Source organism: Lithobates pipiens, unplaced genomic scaffold (genome assembly GCF_037356315.1).
Source record: "Lithobates pipiens isolate NorthernLeopardFrog02 unplaced genomic scaffold, aLitPip1_a1.2 Scaffold_1, whole genome shotgun sequence".
In the NCBI taxonomy this organism is placed as follows: domain Eukaryota; kingdom Metazoa; phylum Chordata; class Amphibia; order Anura; family Ranidae; genus Lithobates; species Lithobates pipiens.
Window position 1 is genome coordinate 52,416,633 of NW_027507685.1, and position 19,056 is coordinate 52,435,688.

Here is a 19,056-nt window from a genome sequence, read left to right on the forward strand (position 1 = left end):
GCAGAGGGGTCTCCTCCAGGCCCCTGTACTTTGCTCCCACCAAGCCAGGCTCCAGAATACTTATGGGCTATCTCTCCACTTTCTGTGCCATTCTTACCCATGAATTAGAACTCTTCTAGAAGCCAGGGAGAGGTGGCAGAGACTCAGCCCTTGGAGCTCTGCCAAACTAGCTCTAAACAAATTAACCCTGAGTCCTTTGGTTACACTAGGGGCCCAGCTAATTTGCCTAACTGTACACAGAGGGTGCTACATTCAGTAAACTAGTGATGTTTGAGGAGATTGAAGGGGTGTGCTGTTGAGTACAGTGCTAGATTTGGGTGTTGTCAATGTAGAGATGATATTAGAAGCCATGAGAGGTAGCCAAATGGCCCATGGAAGAGATGAGCCTACAGCCTGTGCTCATGAAATAAAAGTTCATGTGCAATTATCAAAATACAGTATGTAAGATTTAAAGAACCTAAAAGCACTTGCTGTAAAATCTAAATGGATGCAAACATTAGCTATAGACCAAATACCTGCGACACTTTACATGCAATGTACTACAGTTTACAATATCACCAATTGTAGCAAAGCTTCATAAAGGGATTCTGCAATTTCTGTTTAAAACTAGACTTAATCCCTACCTTCAGTCTTGCACAGTTGGAAAGGCTCCTCTCCTCAGTGCTGGATTAATCTCTGTGGAAGACCCTAAGGCAGTTAAAACCTTGCCCCCCCCCCCCACAGGTTTCTGGAGGTTTCTTGTGTGTTTTCGCTCTAGTGGAATAACCTCCGGACTTTGAAGCGGAGGTCCGCCGGACTTTCTGAATGAGCAGACCTGCCCACACACAACCGGACTTTTCCGGCAGACTAGGTGCGGTGGACAAACCGCTGGACTATGGCCGGACTCTGTCGCCGCCTTCTCTTCTTCTTCCTTGAGATGTTGACTCGATGGTCTCTCTGGCCGCAATAACAGGGACGCGTTGTGCAGCGACTTATATAGGGACAATGGGCGGAGTCATCGGGTGATGTCACACGATGACCCCGCCCCTTATGATGTCACATTCCCAGCATACTCCTGGACTGTGACATCATACAGAGCGGGGACATCACTCGGTGACCCCGCCCATTGTCCCTATATAAATTGCCGCACAATGCATCCCGGCCAGAGAGAGCGTTGAGTCAACATCTCAAGGAAGAAGAAGAGAAGGCGGTGACAGAAGACCGGGCCCACTGCTAGTAAAAGAGCTGAAAGAAGAAAGCGGAGGCAAGAAGAACCGAAGAGGGGGACAAGACCCCCGAAGTTGGGAGAAGAGGCGGCGGTGACAGAAGACCAGGCCACCGCTAGTAAAACAGCTGTGAGAAGAAAGCGGAGGCCCGGCAAGAAGAACTGAAGAGGGGGACAAGACCCCCGAAGTCGGAAAAAGACCCCCGGGCGGCGGCAGCGACAAAGGAAGCCGGGCTCCTCCGCTAGTAAAAGAGCTAGCAGAAGATAGCGGAGGAGTCCAGCGAGAAGACCCCGCAAGACGGAAGACCACCGGAGCTGTGCAATAATTTTAAAACCTCCTTGTGCTTTATTTACATTTTTTTCACCAGGTGAATGGATAGGGGTACATTGTACCCTGTACTCATTCACATAGGGTGGGGGGCCAGTATCTGGGGGCCCCCGTCCCCAAAGCACCCCCCCATGTTGAGGGCACGGCGGCCTGGTACAGCTCAGGAGGGGGGTGCTCGCTCATCCCCACCCCCTTTCCTGACCGTCCAGGCTGCGTCCTTGGATAAAGGTCTGATATGGACCTGGGAGGGGGGACTCCCACACCGTTTTTTTTGTGTAGGGCATCCCTTTTAAGTCCATACCAGGTAAAGGGCTTCCCCTTTAAGTCCATACCAGGGCTTCCCCTTTAAGTCCATACCGGTGGACAATTTTGAGTCAAAACTTCTTTCTAAGTCCACTGGACTTTTGGGGGAAAAAAGACAGATGGAGCCCACACACGGGCGGATTGTCCAGCGGACTCTGGTCTGCCGGACCAAGTCCGCCAGATAATCCGATCCTGTGTACGGGGCATTACTGTTACAGTCTCTTCATAATCCTTCCTGCAATCTTTAATGACATCACTGGTGCATGCGCAGCCCGTAGCTTAGTTGACGGCACGCAATGTGTGCCGTTTCTATATTCTCAGCATGCCAGGATATTTACTTCCACTGTGAACAGCACAAAATGGAAGCCTCGTGATGGTGTGCCCTTCACACCTGCCTGGTTCTCCCCTTGTGACTGTATCTGACGTCACACAGGGGGAGTGAACCAAAGCATCACATTGACTTCCATACAAGCAAGCAACTGTTATAATACTCAAAGCCATTGTAAAAGAAACATTTGCACATTTAAGTAAACAATTGTATATTACTTACAAAATAACATTAAACTTTTTTTTTTCCACTTCAGCGAACCTCATTTGAGAGACTTGGATCAGCTTATCAGTTCATTTTGGTCCCTTCTCTTATTCACATCACTGTGGCATTTGTCACTGCTTTTAGGTAATTGTATAATTTAATTAACCTAATCTCTTTAAAATTCTATTACGTTACCCTCCAGGTTTTTATATTAAATCTAAGAGCTAATAGTACCTCCCAATTGTGACAATATCTTTTCTACTCCCTACCTCCCCCCTTCCCACTTCCTTCCCAACATCTGTGAGTAAGATCTCTACTCCTTTCTGCCTTTACACTGATGTTAATCTATTTCCTTAATCCTTCCGCATGGCTCCATGTTTTTTTAAACTCTCTTCAAGACTCCCATTTTTCTTTTAAACCCACGCTATTTTCTTCCGTTTCATATCTCAGACATTCCATCCTATATGTTTCTTCGACTTCATCTATCCATTCCCATATTAGTGGACTTTCTATTTCTCGACACTTTTTGGGTAGGAGTCTCTTTGCTGCATTTAACAGGTGCGCTGTCAACGACTTCCTATATTGTTCGACCCCTCGTTCAGTTCCATGCAGCAAAACCGCCCACGGGTCTTCTATTATTTCTTCCTTAGTGATCTCTCTTATTATATTTAAAATCTCTCATCAATATTTTTTGATTTTAGGGCAATTCCACCATATATGGGCCGCTGTCCCTAGCTCCTTGCATCCTCGCCAACACTCTTCAGTTTTGCGAGGTTGGATTCTACTTATTTTATCTGGGGTAGCGTACCATCTAATTAAACATTTGTAATTCATTTCAGCAGTCTTAGCATCTACTGCTGAGTTATGAGCCAGTTTAAATATTTTTTCAATATTATTTTTGTCTCCCTGTGTTCCCAATTCCCCTTCCCACTTAATAATATATGGCAGGATCTCCAGTTCGTTTGCCTTCATTACTAGTTTATAACGCTTTGATATTATGCCTTTTGTATTTTCGGCTGTCAACAACCGGTCCAGCGGGGTCAAGTCTTCGCCCGATCTTATTGGTTGTGGTAGATTTTTAACAAAGTGGCTCAACTGGAGGTACCGCCAATCATCTATCACCAATAGTTCCCTGTTACCTTTTAAATCTTGAAGTGTCACAATATTTCCCTTTTCTATTATGTGTCTTAATTGTGCCCTATCTGCCTTTATCCAATTCCCTCCTATTTTTACTTTCCCTGGTGCAAAATAATCATTTTCTTTTAATGCTATTAACGGTGAATTATATTACCCATTACATTTTTTATACATCGTATCCCATAGTTTTAATGTGTTCCATGTCAGTTCATGTATGTTTACATCTAGTGCTCTGTAGTGTGGGGGATTCCAAATTATATTCCCCAATCTTACTTTACTAAGTGCATTTTCTAATTCCACCCACCTTTTTTCTTTTTTATCCCTAACCCATTCCGCTACTCTTGAAAGAACCACTGCTTCGTAATATTTTGAATATTTTGAATATCAGGAATTGCTAATCCACCTCTTTTTTTCTCCTGCTTTAATATTTGGAAAGAGACTCTAGGTTTGTTGTTTTTTCCAGATAAAGTTCATCACTATTGATTTCAATTTTCTGAGATATGGTTGGGGTAGAGCTACCGGTATCATTTGGAACTTATATGTAATCTTGGGGAGCAGGGCTATTTTCAAAGTATTAATTCGCCCCATCTATGATAATGGTCTGTGCTCTAAATTTCTACATTCTGTTTTAATTTCATCTAATAGGGGTATATAGTTCATTTTAAAAATTTTCTTCATAGACTTTGCTAATTTTATTCCCAAATAATTAAGTTCTTTCCGGCAGGGAAATTTAAATTCACTTTGTAATGTTAGTTCATCTCGCTTATTTATATTTATATTTAGGATCTCGGAGTTTAAAGGGTTTACTTTAAAGTTTGATAATTCTCCATATTGTTTTAAGATCTTTAATAGATTATGTATTGTGATCCATGGATTCCCTATATAGAACAATACATCGCCCGCGAATGCTGCCATTTTATGTTCATCTTCTCCCACCTTGATTCCTCTTATATCTGGGTTGTTACGAATTGTGGCCAGTAGTGGCTCCAGAGATAATACAAACAGTAACGGGGACAAGGGACAGCCCTGCCGCGTCCCGTTTTTCATCTCGAAGGTGGGGGAGGATGTTCCATTTATTTTTATTAATGCTGATGGACATTTATACAGTGTTTTAATCCACTGTAACATCCTTGGCCCTATTCCCATGGCAAAGTCTGCATCATAAGTCCCCAATCTACCCTGTCAAAAGCTTTTTCAGCATCTATCGACAGGAATAGGCCTGGGGACCTACTTTCTTTGATTTTCTGGAGAAGGAGCAATGTTCTCACCCCATTGTCCCTCCCCTCCCTTCCCGGGACAAAACCCACCTGATCGGGATGTACCAAGGTGTTCATCAGGCCTTTTAGCCGTCCTGCCAATACCTTTGCATACAACTTAATGGCCACGTTTAGCAGTGATATTGGCCTATAGCTGGAACACAATGATATATATCCTTTCTCTCCTTCGGGATTACTGTAATCGTCGCAGTCAGGGCTTCTCTACTCATTTCAGTCTGTCCCCACACCGTTCATATACTGGCATAACTTTGGGATTAAGATTTCTCTAAATTTTTTATAATAATATGCTGTAAACCCATCCGGGCCGGGACTCTTTCCTGAAGTGGTTTCTTTCAGGGCTTGATTTATTTCTTCTACAGTTATAGGTGTTTCTAATATCTCTGTCTTCTTCTGTAATCCTTGGCAGTTTTGCATTTTTTTAAAATTTGTTTATTTTCCCCCTTCTCTCTTCTGACTGGCTTCCCTTCTGTTCCACTGAGTACAACCCCTTACAGTAATTTTTGAATATTTCCTCTATCTTTTGTATTATGCACCATTACCCCTTCCTTATTTTATATTTTATCTATATAATTTCGGGATTTCTTTATTTGTAATATTCTAGCTAGATGTTTACTCGCTTTATTTCCCATTGATATCTTTCCCTGGCTATTCTGTTGAATGTTTTTCTAGTTTCTTGTTCCATAAGATCCTTTAATTCATCCCTTTTCATTACTATTTTTTTGATATAATTCTAGATGTTGGCCCGGTTGTTTTTTATATTCTTGTTCCACTCTCTATATATCTTCTATTAATGTCTCAATTTTCCCTGATCTCTCTTTTTTTTTTCCCTTGAACCTATTGCTATTAAAATCCCCCCCACAAGAAGAAGTGGGAACTTGACCTTAAACTGAAAATTTCTGAAAAACAATGGGAAAAGGTGTGTATTTTGACACACAAATGCTCATTAAGCTCCAAATACCAAGAGATTTCCTATAAGGTCCTCACCCAGTGGTATCTGACACCGCAAAAGACCGGAAGATGGTCTCATCCCACCTCGGATGTTTGCTGGAGATGTAAAACTTGTGTAGGCTCCTTTATACATATCTGGTGGGAATGCCCTCTCATCCGCACCTATTGGGACGAAATTAGGACCTGGATAAAACATATAACAGAAACTAATCTCGAGCTAGACGCAGCAGCGTGCCTGATTAATCTTGTCCCAATTACCTTGAGTCGCTACAAAAAATCACTCTCTCGACATTTACTCGTGGCTGCTAAAACACTCATACCCATCTATTGGAAAACCCCCAGAGTCCCAGGAGTTAGGGACTGGTTAAACAGAGTGCAATACATTTATAAAATGGAGGAAATAGTGGCAATGAAAAAAGAAAATAGCACTTCCTTTAACAAAACTTGGCAACCTTGGCTGGCTTTTTCCCTCTCTTCAGATTACCAATCACTTATGGGCTGAACTTCCCTTCCCCATTATTCTCAGAAGAAAAGGAAATAGAAAGGAGAAACAGAATGATTGAGCTATACATGCTTCTATTAGATATACACTTAACTTAAGGAATCGAATCTTAGTGCGAAGGCACCCCTCCCCTCCCCCCCTCGACTTCCATCCCCCTTTACCTTGTACCCTCTTTCACCCTCCTTCTAATACATGATCTACCCAGTGGTATCTTTAGTTTTTACTTTAGCTATTGGATCATACTTTATCTTTTGTTCTAACTGAGATACTTGGTTACAACACAAATGCTATCTATTTGTATCAATGTATGTATACATACCACTGTTGATGACATTTATAATCTTATGTTAATTGTAAACCTGTCTATATTCTTAATAAAACCTTTGATTGTGAAAAAAAAAAAAAAAAATCCCCCTAATGTAGGCTTTATGGGCCTCCCATAAGGTAGACCCCGATACCTCTTCAGTGTCATTCCTTAAAAAATAGTTTCCCAGTTCTTGTCCTATCATTGTGAAACTATCTTCATCTCAAAGTAAATCTTCATTTAATCTCCATATTTGGGGCTGTTTTTGATACCCAGGTACTAACATTTTCATTTTTACTGGGGCATGGTCCGATAGCGTAGTTATTTCTATTTTAGTTTCTCCTACCTTCTCCAACATTCTATGTTCTATCAGGATATAATCTATCCTAGAGTACGTCCCATGCACAGAGGAGTAAAACATATAATCTCGTGTTTTTGGATGTTGGATCCTCCAGACATCTAACCTTTGGCACATATGCATTTTCTGTTTAATCGCTTTTAGTTGTGCGTTATTTGTCCCCTGTACACAGGACGTACTGTCTATTTGCGGGTCCATGCAGAAATTTGTATCTCCAATCAAAACCACATACCCTTTTTTGAAATCCATCAACGTTCCCAAAATATTATTTAAATAATTGATAGAGTTCGTATTAGGGGCATATACGTTTGCTAACGTGCAATCCATTCCAAACAGATTTCCTTTCAGGAAAATAAATCTTCCCTCTGGGTCCACCATTCTCTCCTCAAGTTCAAACCATATACCTTTCTCAAAACCTATTGATACTTCTCGGGCTCTCTTTGTTATGGTGTCGCCATAGTACCATGTTGGCAAGCTGTTTGAATGGAGTTTCACCTTAGATTTGTGTGATATATGGGTCTCTTGTAAATACGCAACCTCCACCCTGTACTGTTTAAGCTCTTTTAAGATCTTATGTTTTTTAGATGGTGAATTTAAACCATTTACGTTATATGTCATAAAATTTACTTCAGTGATTTTTTTTCCCTTCATGGAGCATTTTTTTTCTATCTATGTTGGGGTTTACTTTTTCTTCATATTCACTTCCCAAGGTTGGAAAAGAACCCTTATTCCCATCCCTCCTCAGCCTCCCTCCCTCCTTATATTTTATATTCGATTTCCGCAACTGCTCCAACAGAGGTTACAAAAGCCTTCTTCTTGCTAATGTTTGTGATGCCAAATCTATAAAAATCTGTATTTTGGATCCTTCATATTGCAATGGGGTTTTCCCTCGCAGCTTGGACCATATTTCTGCTTTGTCCTCATATATTCAAAATCTCACTATTATATCTCGTGGCCATTCTACTTTGGTGCACTCTCTCTATCTTGGGAAACTGTTCTTCTTTACCTATTAGGGGGCCAAATATTGTTCTTATAATTTTCCTCAGATCTTCCCCTCTTTGCTCTGGTACCGAACAAATCCTCATATTTTGTCTACGATTCCTGTTTTTCTGGTCTTCAATTTAGTATAAGATTTCCCTCTGGGTTAACTGAGTTGTTTTTATCGGTTCCTTTAATTTGTGTAATTCTTGGGCCTGCTTATCTGTTCTCTCTTCCACCTCTTCAACTCTTGTCAGCAAGTGCCCTAGATCTAATCTTAATGTATTTAGATTTGCTTTAATTGCATTTTCCAGTTTCAAGAGCATCTCCGCCATTTCTCCTTTAGTTGGTGTTTGGGCATCTGCCCTTTGTTCTTTGACTATGCTTGTTTCTAGTTCACTCTCAGATGTTATATCTTCTCTTGATTGGTCCGATGTCTCTCCTATTTTCTTGTCCCTTCCCCTCATATTTTCCATTATATCTTGTTGTTGATTCAACCCTGAGGTTTGGGGACTTATTCCCTGCTTCATGTACTGTTTAATTGTGCTGGTTGTTCCTTTCAGGGTTTTAGGGGCTCCTCTCTTTGTAGTTTTACTTGTAATTTTATTCATAGTGCCCTTCTTAACTCTCCTTATTCTTTCCCCAGTTTGTTTTATTTTATTTTTCCCCTCCTTAAACATCTCACACCTCTACTCCTGGGGAATATTCACCTGATATAAGTGTTATCTTTTACAGTTTCAAGAATATTTTTCGAATATTTCCGGGAGGCCCTTACCTCCAGGGTCGTTTCTTTCTATATGAGGAAAATATATCCAAGCAATATCGGGAGATCAACTCGAATCTTCCAAGTCCGGCTATTTCTACAAATGTATTGCTATCTATTATGAAAAATAGATTTTTTTTATATCCTAGGCTGGCAAGTACGCAGGTAAACCATTTATATCTCATATACTCAGTTGTTATCCTACGTTCCAAACTTAGAATTAGTAATATCAAGAGTCAACCCCTGAGCTTCTATTTTTGTCCTTACTGGCTGACTTTTCCCCTTATGCCGCGTACACATGATCAGACTATCCGGTGGTGTGGACTTAGAAAGTATTTTTGACTCAAAAATTGTCCACTGGACTGCGAGTCCGGCGGACAATCCGGCCGTGTGTTTGCTAGTCCGCCGTACTTTTGAAATGGATGGACTCCAGCTCTTTTACTAGCGGTAGCCCGGTCTTCTATCTCCGCTGCCGCCTTCTCTTCTTCTTGTTATTCTTCCTTGAGATGTTGACTCGACGCTCTCTCTGGCCGCAATGACAGGGACGCGGTGTGCGGTGACTTATATAGGGACATCGCCGGGTGATGTCCCCGCCCATTATGATGTCACAGTCCCAGCATCCTCTGGGACTGTGACATCATAAGTGACGGGGACATCACCCAGTGATGTCCCTATATAAGTCGCCGCACACAGCGTCCCTGTCATTGCGGCCAGAGAGAGCGTCGAGTCAACATCTCAAGGAAGAAGAAGAAGAAGACGAAGAAGAAGAAGAAGAGAAGGCGGCGGCGGCAATAGAAGACTGGGCCACCACTAGTAAAAGAGCTGGAAGAAGGGGGGAGGCCCGGCAAGAAGAACTGAAGAGAGGGACAAGACCCCCAAAGTCAGACGAAGAGGCGGCGAACTGAATACTGGGCCACCACTAGTAAAAGAGCTGAAAGATGAAAGCGGAGGCCCGGCAAGAAGAACTGAAGAGGGGGACAAGACCCCCAAAGTCGGAAGAAGACCCCCAGGTGGCAACGAAGAAGAAAGCCGGGCTCCTCCGCTAGTAAAAGAGCTAGCAGAAGATAGCAGAGGAGTCCGGCGAGAAGAACCCCCAAGGCGGAAGAAGACCCCTGGAGCTGTGCAATAAATTATTTTAAACACTTGTGTTGTGTTTTTTTTTTTTTACGTTTTTTTCACCAGGTGAATGGGTAGGGGTACATTGTACCCCATACTCATTCACATAGGGTGGGGGGCCGGTATCTGGGGCCCCCTTATTAAAGGGGGTTCCCGGATTCTGATAAGCCCCCCGCCCGTAGACCTTGCAACCAACGGCCAGGGTTGTCGGGAAGAGGCCCTTGTCCTCATCAACATGGGGACAAGGTGCTTTGGGGTGGGGTGGCTGCAGGGCCCCCCTTCCCCAAAGCACCCCCCATGTTGAGGGCACGCAGCCTGGTACGGCTCAGAAGGGGGGGGCTCCCTCGTCCCCACCCCCTTTCCTGACTGGCTGGCTGCGTGCTCGGATAAGGGTCTGATATGGACTTTTGGGGGGACCCCACGCCGTTTTTTCGGCGTAGGGCTTCCCCTTTAAGTCCATACCAGGTGACGGGGCCAGCGACATGTCAATCTTGCCACCAAAGGCGGCGACATTGACCTCCTTCCCTAGTCCCGGCTACCTGGAGCTGCATTCAAAATGATTGGACTTTCATCCGTGTGTGTGCAAGTCCGTTCATTTTCAAAAGTACGGCGGACTCCCGCCAAAAGTCCAGAGGACCTAGTCCGCCGGAAAAGCCCGGTTGTGTGTGGGCAGGTCCGTTCGTTCGGAAAGTCTGGCGGCCCTCCGCTTCAAAGTCCGGCGGTTTGTCCGCCGGGCTAAGTCCGCCAGAAAGTCTGAACGTGTGTACGCAGCATTAGTCCATTTTTACAGTCCACTAAGGGGTTAAATTTACCAGTTTCACCAAATCAGATTGTTCCCCCAGTCCTCCTTTGGACCACTTACTGGTTCAAGGTTCTACAAAGCTCTGCTAAAACCGAACTCTAATATTCGTTTTACCAGTGTTATGGTTCCAGGTATGGCTTATCCCACGCATTCATTCCACCATCACAATCCACATGGGGATCAGACCAAGCAACACCCTGCAACCACACAACAGATGATACTTGGCCCAAATGATATGCCACTTCAAATTTCTGCCACCAAACTCGGTGTGACAGATGGACCTGGAAGTATCAGAGGGAAGACACACAGATGGACCAGCAGACACTGCACAGCAGGCTGTTTCAACGTTCGGCTATTATCCGTTCCTCCAAGCTTTGATTTTATAATTTTCGTCAGTCAAAAAAATCAGGCCAGTGGCCAAACCTTTTCCTTCCTATGTCATATGTAACAGGCTGTGTCAGAGGCCTAAGAAATGCAGTATATTTGAGCCTTAACTTTAGATATCACAGGTATCAATAAAGCGGCAGACAGTCTATCCTTATCCTGAGCAATATGTTCTATTCAGGTTCAGCTTGTACTTGTTATAAGGTTCATGTATATTACCTCGTACTTCTGCTCCTCTGCGATGACACTGTCCATGCTGATTAATCACCTGGTCGCTATGGATAGAGATTTCTGCTTACCTTCGCCTCATGATATCTCTTCTCAGCAAACTGCACTTTATCCCTCTGTACCGTTATTAGGAGATTCCTCTGCGTCCCTACAGGTATTCCAGTGACGGGGTGGGGGAGGGGGGGTGAGAGGGGGACAGAGATGACACGGAACTCACTCTCACGCTGCCAAGAATTTGCAGGCTACTTATCAGCGCCCCCTGCAACTCCGTATTGTCAGCGTGTTTCTCGCGGCTTCCATACCGCTCCTGGGGTACTCGGTGGCAGCGTGCGCTGAGCCTCTCACTCTCCGTGTCCTCTCCAACATTTCCCCGGCATTCTCACCCAAATCTTTTTTTTTTTTAAAAGATGTTATTTATAAATTTATATTGCGGTCACGATCACGCATGCGTGCGATTTAGACAGGGAAAGGAATGGTATAAATGACGTCAACACAACAGCCAGAAATCAGTAGTTAAGATGGCGAAGCCGATTCCCGGAAGAGGCTATCTTTTATAAAACTAAAAATAGGTATTTCCAAACCTTGTTTTAGTGACGTTTTTGCGTGTAAAACTTCAAACTATACATTGCTGCATTATAATTTAAAAAAAAAAAAAATCAAAAAAAATCCGGGGTTTACTTCACTCTTTAAGTTGCACCAACAATTTTGACAAGCCCACAGTTGAAAGAAGATGAGCTCTAAAGAGACAAACTGTAATGTGAACCTGATGTTTATAGTTTATGTACTTTAAGTTGTTACTGGGTACATTGCATTGAAGTCATAGACAAAGTAATTTTTTAAACTTGTACCTTAAGGTAAGCCTATAATAAGGCCAAGAATTTCTTGCCTGGAGGATATCCAACCTCATCTTGCCCTTTCACACTGGGGTGTGCTTGCAGCGTTTTTCACCTTTTAACCCCGCTAGCGCCCGTGGAAAGGGTTAAAACCGCCTGCAAAGCACAGAAGCACTTTGCAGATGCTTTGGCAGCGTTGCCCATTGATTTTAATAGCAAGGGCGGTCTAGGAATGGTGTATACAATGCTCCCGCACAGCCCTGAAAATGCTCCTTACAGGACTTTTTTTTTTTTCAGTCCGGCAAGCGCACTGCCCCAGTGTGAAAGCACTTGGGCTTTCACACTGGGGAGGCTTGAGAGGCCCTTTTCAGGCACTTTACAGGTGCTATATTTAGTGCTAAAAATCCTGAAAAGCACCTTCAGTGTGAAAGCAGTCTTACGGCCTTTGGCTCACCACATCCATTCATTAGATATCAGCTCTTTCAATGATGGACCTCAGATGTGATTGTTACCTAAGCCAGTTTGCATGCAAACAAAGCCTATTTATTTAAAAAGAAGAAGGAAAAATATAAGCAGATAAAAGTTCAACTTCAATATACACTTCATTATGATCCCCGCTGAAATAAAATAATGCTATCTTTAAAAACATTGTTGCTGGTGATTTTGCCTTAGTATCACTTCCTTTATTAATATAATGCCTCATTTTTTTTTAGAGAGGTTAATTTATCCACCTGTGGAAATGTTCTTTCACTTCTGTTTTGAAAAGGAATGCTCTCCTTCCTCTTTCTTGCTCCCCACTACTTTCACTCTATTGCCCAATCCTGTGCCAGAATATTTATAAGGACACCATACATTCCATACAATACACATCAGGCCACAAGCACAGTGTTTAAGTGGTGAGCACTTTCACCTAGCAGTGCTAGGGTCAGCGGTTTGAATCCCAACCATGGCCTTACCTGCCTGGAGTTTGCATGTTCTCCCGGTGCGTGTATGGCTTTCCTCCCACACTCCAATGACATGCTGGTAGGTTACTTGGATCCTGCCTAAATTGTCCCCAATGTATGAATGTGAGCTAGGGACATTTGAATGTAAGCTCCTTGAGGGCAGGGGCTAATGTAAATGTATAATATATATGTAAAGTTCTGCATAAATTTACAGCCCTATATAACAGGGACAATCAGTGGCTGGTGAGGCACTGGCTAGTATCAGAGCCATATACACACAGGTTACATATGCTGTGAATGTTAGAGTGAGAGCAATAATTCTAGCACTAGACCTCATCGGTAACTCTAAACATGTAGCTTGTAAATTTTTTTAAAGTGTCGACTATGGAGATTTTTAAGTATTGAAGTTTGGAGTCATTCCACAAGTGTGCGCAATTTTAAAGCGTGAAACTTTAGTGTTTTTTTTTTCTTTTATATTCATGAAACAGTTTTTATCCTACAAAAAACATGTTTGAAAAATTGCTATGCAAATATGGTGTAACATAAAAAGTTGCAACGACCACTATTTTATTTCCTAGGTTGTCTGCTAAAAATATATATAAAATGTTTGGGATCCTGAGTAATTTTCTAGCAAAACAATGATGATTTTTACATGTAAGAGAGAAGATTCAGAATTGACCTGGGATGCAAGTGGTTAATTACCATAAGTACGTATTATACAATTAATTATTATATATTGTTTTTAAGGTAATTTACTATATTTTCAAAAACTGTACTCAAGCAGGTGGCTTAACGGACAAATTACTGAAGTTTTAGAAGTTATAACTTCAAACCAGTAATTTCACAGTAAATAGATAAACAACAAATTATTATGTTATAACATATAGCATATGGTCCAAGGCTCCAAGCTGTACATTAAGCTCAGTGCTTCTGGCAAGTAGTGAGAGGCACTGTAAGCTCATCCTCTCAGTCTGCTGCAAACAGAGTGTGCCAGCTTGTATTTAAACAGTAGCTTCTGACAGGCTGCACAAGAAGCCCCCAAATTTGGGGTCACTTCAGCTACCCCCCCCCCCACCTTGGTGCCCAACTGCTGTACCAAGTCTGCAGTACCTATCTACAGTACTCACTCGTTGCTTCAGCCTGCAGCACTTACCTACTGTATTCGGCCTGCTGCACTTATCATTGCGACCTGCTTCTTGCTGTGTGCACTCTACACCACCTACAGCTATCCTGGGTCCTACTGTACACCTCATCTGGGATTTACCTGCAGAGATATCTCCACACCACCATCTCTCATCTGTGGCACAGCTGGCAACCCCTGCTTCTTTGGGCTTCGTGTCCCCTGTTATCGCCTTCAGGTGCACCGAGCACTCAGCCGCAAGGAGAGCCCTCTCACCATTCCAGATTCAGGACCAGATGCGTGACAGTTAGGTTTAGAATGCAGGGATCGGGATTGCGTTACGCTCAAGCCAAGTCACTACAGACACCAGCTCTGGTTCAGTCACGCTGCATGCCCCTTTCCTCTGAGGAAGTCAGTGTCATTGCCACAACAAGTGGGACCCTCCCTTCATTGTTACAGACTTCCACAACATCCCAGGGAATTGGTGAGCAGGTCTCTGACACACCTGTGTGCCTAAGCAGAGAAAGACATACTGTAAGTAGAACTAACTTTATCCACTCCTTCCCTAACCCATTTAGGTACTTTCTGCGATGTTAACCAGTTCCTGTCCGGCTGTCTCTTTGCTCCCAATAAAATGTCTCTAGTTTGCCCACTCCGTTGCACTGCACACTGAACCGCAGTCTATAAGTATCCACGTTTCTGCAGCGCTTTCAACAAACCTCTTCTAATGGCTTCACTAACGTTACCAAAGGGCTCCAATGTCAGTCAGCAGAAGAATAGCTCTTGAAGAACTGTAAATTAGTTCCTTTTCTTTTTTCAGTTATTGAGTTGCTTGTTCAGTGATGGCATAAGTGTAGCTTTACCACCACTAGTGTGCACCCACAGCACAGCTTTAATATTGTTAAATATTAAGGCTGCCAGTTACCACACCAAGAGACCTCACGCATCCCCATCCAAGAGTCTCCGGATTCCTTCTCAGGGACTTGAACCAGAAAGACATCTATTCCTCTTTTGGTTTATTTACATTGCACAGCCTCTTCACACCTGGTGCTCAGTCTTTTGTTCCCATTCAACCAGCATTCCTTTCACTACCCAGCTCATAGGTTCTCCTGTTAGTACAGTTAAAAAAGAATGTAGAGCCACTGAACTGCATACTAGGGAACTTTAGTCATATGTACCAACATATATCTTGATCTTCAAGTCAGGATCAGCACACATTTTCAACAATATTGCATGTAGATGATCAATTAACTTTCTTCCTTTTTAATTGTCCCACTGACCAGAGCCTTTCCCATGCTTTACACTCTCTGGAAGTCCCTAGTAAATCTTGTCCTAACTCTGTGTTCTTTCGGGACAGGAGACCCCTAATATCCTCACACGATAGGCCTCTGCTCTGCCTGTTGCTGGAAAAAGACCCTCACTCCTCAAAAACAATTCCTTTTTCCCGACTGCGCCAGGGTTGTAGATAAGGTCCAAAATTCACATTTGAGAAAAGATCCTCTTGAGCTGAGCCAGTTCTCAGCATCAGCCCTGACTGGCCCAGTATTTTTTTTGTATTAAAGGCAAAATTCCTTAAATTCAAAATGAGATATTTTCCCATATGTAGCACTAACTGCCAAAGGAGCGGCTTACCATTAACTTCTTGACCCTGTGTGCGTCTAGGGGTTTTCTGAGGTAGCTGGCCCAAAGAATTGTAGAAACTGACACTGGGATTTTTATTTGCAAAAAAAAATTGAAAAAACACAGTCTCTCAATGAGGGGTAGAGGGTTTAGGTAGAAAATTCAGGTACTCTTGGAACTACTCAAGATAGGAAGTCTCTCACTTTAGAAATCCAGAGAATAGCCACTCACAACTGGATTCTCACAGCTACCGGATAGACCTCCTCCCACTAGGCCTAGCAGCCGATAAAGTGTTCAGATAAAACAAAGCCTCTGCCACAGACTTGCATATGGAACATTTGAATAAAGTCTCAGCCACAGACTTGTTGTAGAACACTTGTAGTAAACTGAAGGATATAGACAAACTTAGAGAGCCCTCATGTAGTACCAGTATCTTGCAGCCGGTCCGATGATACCGTACGAGTGTAGATTCACTTGGGGTCTTTCAACTAAGCCTCCAGGCTCTTTCTGAGAAGCCAGCCTTCAGCGTAGCCTTCTCCAAAGAGTCGTCCCCTGGTTGCTTCCTCAGTTGCTGGGTCTCTCCAGAGATGAGGCGGCACCGGAACACCTCCGAATCCTCCCTCCAGTTACTTGGCCTCGGGCTAACCAGCCCCGAGACTCGGAATTGGATGGATCCGCACCCCAGGCCATGAGGGCCATGGGGGCTGGTCAGGAGGACCAGGAACAAAAAGACAAAAAGATCTTCTGGCCCGGAACCCAGAAGCACATGATGTCAGTACCTTAAGTACCCTCTCCTAGAATGCACAGCAGGATGACACTCCCACTGGGCTGGTTTCCGAGAAAAAAATGGCACTCAATGCACCCAGCTGAACTGCGTTCTCACACTGGTCAGTGATGACAGCGCCACGTGTGACCAAGCAGAACACAGTGCAATCCAGCTAGACTGGTACTGAAACCATAATTTGGTATAATTAAACCCAAAACCAAATTGTGGTTCTAGGATCTTTAAATAGAGAAAAGCACATAGCGCGTGCTCTTCAGGAGCCGGTGCTACACATATATATTGTGATATTGTGGACCTAATAGCTAGCGATTTGGGTCACTACAGTCTCTCCCTGCTCCACACAGCAACCTCTCCCTATAGTGACAGTAGAAAGAATGTAAAATGGCCGCCGGATCGGGTCTATTTATAAGTTAGGGGGAATATCCAAGTGTCCATGTGCTGTAATGTCTCAATTGGCTGTCCTGTACCCCATGATGGATGTGTCATCATAGGTCAAAGTTCTTTTACACAGTAAACACGTAAGTCCGCCGGGCGAACAGCGGCAATAGTCCGCCGATCGGGCGGACCGGGAACAGCCGAAATTCGCCGCAAACCGACCGCCGGGTGAACCATTCGGCCATCCCTACAGGCAACTAGCATTTGTTACTTTTCCTAAATTTTCCTTTAACATCTATGTGCAGCTAGAACATGGGAGGAGGATCAGATGAGCTCAGCTCTACTACAATTATTTGGATGTTAGGTATTCTATTATGTGCTTAATATAAATATAATATTCAAGTTCACAGACCTGTTTCATTTTGATGGTTTAGGGCAACACTACAGAAGGAAGTGCACAGGATCATCCCTTTCTTTATGAGTTACAGAAACTGTTCAATTGACAGAATCAGCATACTTCTCTATGGATGGATTTTGTATGAGTCATTTGAACCCCATTACCTGTAACTTTCAGGTGGCTTAAGGATGACCATATATATGAGTTATACTTATTCTGTTAGACATATTGGGTCCGTCTCTTCATGACATTTTGAGGTTATTCCTTTATGTATGCTAAACATCTGCATGGGATAACTGTATACTCATATCTGACGTTTTACACAGATCTACACGTTGTGGTTTTTACCTAAAGACTATGGGGGTTACTTACCAATGGAAAATCCACTTTGCACTGCAAGTGCACTTGGAAATGCAGTCGCTGTAGATCCGAGGGGGACATGCAAGGAAAATAAAAAACAGCATTTTAGCTTGCACATGATTGGATGATAAAATCAGCAGAGCTTCCTCTCATTTCAGATCTACCCCTTAGATTTAGTGTGACTGCACTTCAAGTGGATTTGCCTTTTGTAAATAACCCCCTATAGGTTTTATGTATAAAAAGAGATAGCTTTGCAATTGTCTCAGCATTCTGACAAAAGTCACAAAAGGTTACATAGTTACATAATAGGCGAGTTTGAAAAAAGACACAAGTCCAACCTATGTGTGTGATTATATGTCAGTATTACATTGTATATCCCTGTATGTTGTGGTCGTTCAGGTGCTTATCTAATAGTTTTTTAAAATTATCCATGCTCTCAGCTAAAACCACCGCCTGTGAAAGAGAATTCCAATTCCTAATTGCTCTTATAGTAAAGAACCCTCTACGTGGTTTAGGGTTAAACCTCTTTTCTTCTATTTTTTTCTTTTTTTAAATTGGAAAAACCATCTTTATTGAAAAACGTATGCATGGTACATGAATCGATATAGACCAACATGGCCAAAACAATAGTACATAAATGAACACATTGAAGTATCTGTGTAGCATAAAACAAAATACCCAATGGAGGTGGAGCCAGTACACAATATATATATAAAAAAAAAAAAAAAGGAAGTAAGGGGGGAAATGAGGGGAGAGCATATTAAGTACACGTTTCACCATCTGCTAACCATCTACTCCAGACCTTTTCATATTTAAGCAAACTTAAGTACTCTCTATGTACATAGATCAGCTTCTTACACGGAAGAGGTTCATTAACCTTTTTTTTTTTCCAGCACTGGATTGTAGGGGGCAGGGCCAGCATCCACTTACGGCCCACTGCTTTCCTTGCCAAGAATAGCGTCTCATGTAAAAAGGTGCGGAGGGGTTTGTCTGCGTTTAAGTCCGGCAACAGACCGAGCAGGCACATTTTTGGGTCTATTGTAGCAGGAGAGCCCATCTGGTCATGCAAGAAGCGTATCACCTGCATCTGGTATGCTTGGATAGTTGGGCAGGACCATATAAGATGGTAGAAGGAGCCTTGGGTGTGGTATCATTGGCAGCTTCCTGGATTGTACATGGGTTTAAAATGTGCTATCTTCTGGGGGGGGTCAGATATGTCCCGTGTATAATATACAGCTGCGTGAGGCGATCTGATAGTTTGGAGGATACTTTTTTCACGTCATCCAAAATCTCATCCCAATCCCCATCCTCAATCAGCTTTTCTTCTATTTTTAGTGAATGGCCACATGTCTTATTAAATTCCCTTTTGGGGAAAAGTTTTATTCCTATTGTGGGGTCACCAGTAGAGTATTTGTACATTGAAACCATATCCCCTCTCAAGCGTCTCCTCTCCAGAGAG